At 37.7% G+C, this 5,847-nt stretch overlaps 1 non-coding gene across 1 annotated transcript; it reads right to left on the reverse strand.

The window, feature by feature from the left end:
• Positions 1-510: 510 nt before the first annotated feature.
• Positions 511-578, reverse strand: Smp_tRNA_00349_Pseudo_TTG.1.1. Its single transcript has one exon. It is a non-coding gene (tRNA).
• Between the last annotated feature and the right edge of the window lie 5,269 nt (positions 579-5,847).

A 5,847-nucleotide genomic window follows, 5' to 3' on the forward strand; every position in this document is an offset into this window, starting at 1 on the left:
AAGAACTGAAATGAAGCACAATTGGTAGGAAAATGCATGAACAATGGAATTAGAGAAGAAACAGTCAAGATTGAGACAATTGGTTGTTAATTTGCAAATTAACTGTTCATTGTATGGTTATCAGAATTTAGTGAGGTAGTCTGTAATGTTGTGCTTAAGTACATTCAATTGTCCTCTACGCGTGTTTTGTTAACTATAGTATTACTCCCTGCTAGTTATTGGTTTCTATCGATGAACTCAGGTGGATAACTACATTTAATGAGTATCTTTTCTATTCTTCTACAGATATATACTTAACAAACAAATGTAGATACGAATGTACAGCTTAAGTAAATGATTTCATAGAATAGAAAAGTTTCTTCGCTGAATTCTCTTTATTTCCATTCGATGACACAATAGGTTATAGTAAGCAGAGATGGATAGTGGGTAGCAGTGGAATCCACGACGCGCGCCACTTCGTCCTTTCTGGGACTCGTCAGCTGGATGTACCTGCATCTCAGAGTTTCTGTTCACTCTGGGACTCGAACCCAGTACCCTCGCTTCAAACGCCATCGCGTTATCCACTCGGCCACCGAGTGCTGATAGCCACTTGCTTGTGCGATTATTTAAGTTATATATTTAAGTTACTTGATAGTAGTATAAGTTTCAAAACGTAAATTTGTGTGCAAACTATTTAGAAATCAAATTTTATGATGACTCAAGACGGTGTTCGTTACTAAGTTACATAAGCTGGAGAACAAACAACTAAGGATCAAAGGATAATAAACTAGCTGTTTCATCCTAGCTTTGGACTTTTTAGGATCGTCCAAGCATGATTGCAGACATGGCATTAAATCTAGAATCCGTCTGTATAGAGAGTTGTGAACTGATATTGAAAACCTGGAAAAATAATCAAAAACTGTTTCGTTGTGGTATAAGTCTTCTCAGTGGTATGAGTTTAGAACCCTGTCAGGAATCGAATACAGGACCTTCTGATTGGGCAGTAATCGCTTAACTCTCGCTAACCGGATTTCGACCATTAGTTATTTTAGTAGCATATTCAATTGTATTCAAACAATTTCTGTTACGAATTTATTCATTATGATATTCTTCTAAGTTTGATTAGGAGTAAATGAAAGAATCTATGAAAGTATACCAATTAACAGTTTGCCAAGATTAACCTCACTGCTTCGAGATCGTAATAGGCGCATTTTGTTAATAAATTAAATGGTTGCAACTCACTGAGTGACATAAAGTGACATACACTTATCACCTGTTATGACCTATTTTCTTATCTTTTTCACTCTTAATATTAGGTTTGTCGAACTAACGCAACTCAATTAACCAGGATACATTTATACACTAGATTTTGAGCCCAAATTTGGATGTCAAGGGTAGTGATATCAACTAACTACCTAAAGCTGAATAGGCGTAGTGGAGTTTAAATCTATAGTATTACAGTTGAAAAGCATGTATCTTACGCATTAAACCATCCTATTTTGAGGTAAAGATATTCTAACGACGTCAGGTGTTAAGAGAGTTTTTTCTTGATTCAATGTATGATGGTTTGGTGGGATGGGAGTGAAGTATTAAACTGTGCCACTAAAATATTGAAAAAACCCTCAAAAGTCTGGAGTTTATTTTAAATGATGCCGTTGTGATAAATGTTGGGGAGATCCAGAAAACTCCTCAAAAAAGCCAAAAAGGCTTTTAAAACGCTAAGAAACATCTTATCTAATCAGGACTCAATATAAGTTTTTTCCGGACACATCTACAAAGTGAAAAGTCACACGTCGCGTTTCTGATTGGATAACTACATATTCAGGTATTGTGTATAGTAGCGTTTCAGAAGTTTCCGGAATTACAAGGCCATCTAAGATGCTATAAAAACCCTAGGTTTTCTGTACAGTAACCAACCCTTGGAGTAAAGCACTTCTTCTATATTTCGCACCTTTTTTCTCGTGTTCAAGTTGCTGTGTAGATTTAGTCTGGAGGTTACTAGAAGAGCCTAGGAAGCCGAATCTAGCGTTCAATAAACGTGACGTTATACAGCTTCTCGAAGTCTTGGATAAAGAGAAGTGATCATTAAAAACATCCAACTTAGTAGAATCACAAATTTTAGCATTAGTTTCAACGAAATGAACCGTGGTATTGCAAACTGACTGAATGTGTCCAGTTTTACCACATTCAAAGCATTTAGAATTACGAAGTTGTGATGTTTGAATGAATCAATGACTTTTTTCTATTGATGACTGTTGTGATTTTGAATTCCAAATACAATACATTCGTTTGTGCTCATCTAATACTTCTTGATTAAATTGCGTTATTCTTGGGACTACTAGTCTATACTACAATTCAAATACTTCTGATTATCATAGAAGTACACATGAATTACATGGGGGAGACTTGACACAGAACAAGCATTTACCAAACTTGTGCTCATATTCGTGAACTGTTTCACGATTTAATGGATTGTTATCTGAATAATCTTGACTACGTACTGGACCGCGACAACGTAGTAAAGTAGTGGAATTCCTGATGTCCTGGCGAGTCATTTCATTGAATTTTCTCCCTTACTGCTTTCCGAATTTGTATACTTTACATGATCCAACAGTAGTTACTTGAGAGTTACATAAGGAAGTGGAATCGGCTTGTCTGAAAATGCCAAAGTCTTAATTAAGCTGTATGCTTCTCTTCCGATGAATGTAAGGAAATGGGCCAAAATATTGAGATCCTCAACATCTCCCTTGGTCATAGCCCAGATTTCGAACCTCTCCATGTACTCCTCAAAAGCAATAAAATCTGAATATATATTCAACCGTTCCATCACAGGCTCCATCGCGACTCCAATGTGATAATCAGAAGTATTTGAATTGTAGTATAGACTAGTAATCCCAGGAATAACGCAATTTAATCAAGAAATACTAGATGAGCACGAACGGATATATTTCACTTGGAAATCAAAATCAAACAGTCATCAATACAAAGCAATCATTGGTCCATATAAACACCACACCTACACTCACCGTAGATTACTTATATATCGCCTTTAATGTTTAGCAACGGAACTTGGGCATTTGAAATTAATCAGGTAGTACCTAAAATATACTAAGGGATAGTCTATAGTTTGAAACAAAGTGAGATAATTAGTTAGGAAGCAACGTGAAGAATTAGATCCAGTTAGCCATCTAGTCCTTGCTTAACTTACTTACCAGCCTATGTCTGCTTACGCCGATTAAGCGGTATATTTGCCAGTGACTGTCTTAACAAACCTATCCTACTGAAGCAAGTAAGTGCTAAGCAGCATATTTACAACTGAAGAACATCTGGAACTCAAAACAATTGTCAACCAACATCAAAGTCACAACCTCCAATACAAATGTCAAGACAGTTCTACTGTATGGGGCGCAAACCTGGAGAACTGCGAAAGCCATCATCCAGAAGATACAGGTGTTTATCAACAGTTGTCTACGCAAGATACTTCGGATCCGTTGACCAGACACTATCAGCAACAAGTTACTGTGGGAGACAACAAACCAGATTCCAGTAGAGGAAGAGATCAGGAAGAAGCTCTGGAAGTGGATATGACACACATTGAGGGAATCACCTTAACTGCGTCACAAGGTAAACCGTCACCTGAAATCCCGAAGGTCAAAGGAGGAGAGGAAGACCAAAGAACACACTACGCCGAGAAGTGGAGACAGACATGAGAAGAATGAACAAGAATTGGATAGAACTGGAAAGGAAGGACGAGGGCAGAGTGGTGGTCGGCGGCCTATGCTCCATTGGGGGTAACAGGCGTAAGTAAGTAAGTGCTACTAAAACATGTTATTGAATCATTATAGTTAATCACTACTGCAGTTAACCAGTTATTAGTATTGTTGGGACAAGTAATCTGACTATGAATACTAGTAACTATTAAGATACGACAATGCATGTTAGTGTATTTATCTTCAAGGATCCTGTAGCTGAGAACCATAACTACATTTTCAACCAAATAAGGTCAAATACCCGTCAGGAGGGATCGAAGTGGTTGGTGAGTCTGCCGGTTGAATGGTCGACCAGATTTCCAAGCCGCCACTAATAATTACAGACTAAATCTATACAGCTATTTAAACACGAGAGAAAAAGCACCAAGTGCAAAATGAGCTTTGAACGAAGATCATAGTGTGTGCGAAAATTAGTGTATATTTAAACAGGTTAGCGTGACCTTGATGGCTTAGAAAGTGTTAGAAGCACATTAAACATATCAGAGAAAATGTAATTATACAATCACAGAAGTGGCACGTGGTCCGACATCCTTCTAGAAGCTTCCAGGAAACATCCGTTCAATCCTGGTTGGATAAAATTTTTACGAACATTTCCCCACTATTGACTTTTCCGAGGATTATTTCGGAATTCCCCAACAGTAACTGTTTTTAGCAAGTAGTCAAGAATAGTCAGCCTCTCCACGCCGCAACATTGAGTTAAGTCAAACAGGACCTTATAGTGGGTGTTCTGGCATTATAAAACGACTTTAGCAACCATCCTACAATCAATTTCGATTATAGCCAATTTTGGTTAATCCCTTTTTATTAGCTTACTTAACAGACATCGTCATTTGCATAGTAACAATTTGCATATTCTTTGCACTGCTATACCACTAGAGCACATGACGCTCTATCCAAAATGTTGATTGCTTAAATATCGTTCGATGACTCATGCTCCTCCCCATATATGTATGCACGCAAACATTATTATCAGCCTTTGTTTTGTTTTGCTGTGCCCTCATTAAATCTGACTATAAATTGCCTATGTAATTGGTTGCTGTTCGTCCTTCGCTCCTTCGCTTACTCGCCTGTTCACTCGCTCGCTCGCTCGTTAATATTCGCTCAGGTGTTGTTAGCTTTTTGACCTGAGTTATTCGACAATAAACTGTAGTTGCTGCTTTCCTTTGTTTTCTGAGTTTACGCACCGTTAAGATTAGAATTATGACGGTTATCGAACTAAACGATTAACGAAGCGCGGTACTACACGACAAAGTGAAATAATAATGATGGATATTAACCAAAGTTGGATAATGAGGGCCTAGGCAAAGAACACTGAGAAGTATGGAACACAGTTGCAAGAGTCCCGAGTAAAGCTTGAAATAAAAGACAGAGGAAAGGAATGGAGAAATGACAAACAATTTGGAGGAATTTCAGAATTGTATTTCCTCTACAGGTATTTTAGTTTATTGTGAGCTGGGACACTTGACTTCGGTAGTGACCTAATGAAATCACTACCAATATTGCAGCGAAATCGGATGATAATTATGATGATGGAGAAGAAGTATCCAATCACTTATCATCTAATGTTCGTCTCTAAATTCGAGAGGGAAGTTACCGAGTTCCGGTAAATTTATAGATGATACGTTATTTGTTTCATGTTTGTCGTTTGCAATTGCCCTTTCATTCGGTCAGTGTACAAACTTAGTGTAAGTAAAAGCGTAAGATATGTCTGTAAACCCAGTGGTAGCTATTAGAGTTGATGTATTCAGTACTTCTGACTACACTTTTTGTGGCGTGATCTTGTTGAAGTAGAACTTATCATAAGGGTGGTCACGCAACTTAACTAATAAAATGTTGGATTAAAGTTTACGGCTTCACTCCTATGAAAAATACGATAACTCCAGCTAATTGGATGCTAGCTTTTAAGGATCCGTTGGTACTTGCACAAGCGTTATCAAGAAACTCAATGTGGTAGTTCGTAGCTTTGAAATAACTGCGGCCGTTTCGCCAGACATTTTCTTAAACTGAAAGTAAGGAGACTAGCGGCGAACATTATTATCGAGTATGATATCCTGCTTTTTTAGGGACTAAACATTTAGTATGGCGTTTCAGTATTAGA

Source organism: Schistosoma mansoni, chromosome 2 (genome assembly GCF_000237925.1).
Source record: "Schistosoma mansoni strain Puerto Rico chromosome 2, complete genome".
Taxonomy (NCBI): Eukaryota; Metazoa; Platyhelminthes; class Trematoda; order Strigeidida; family Schistosomatidae; genus Schistosoma; species Schistosoma mansoni.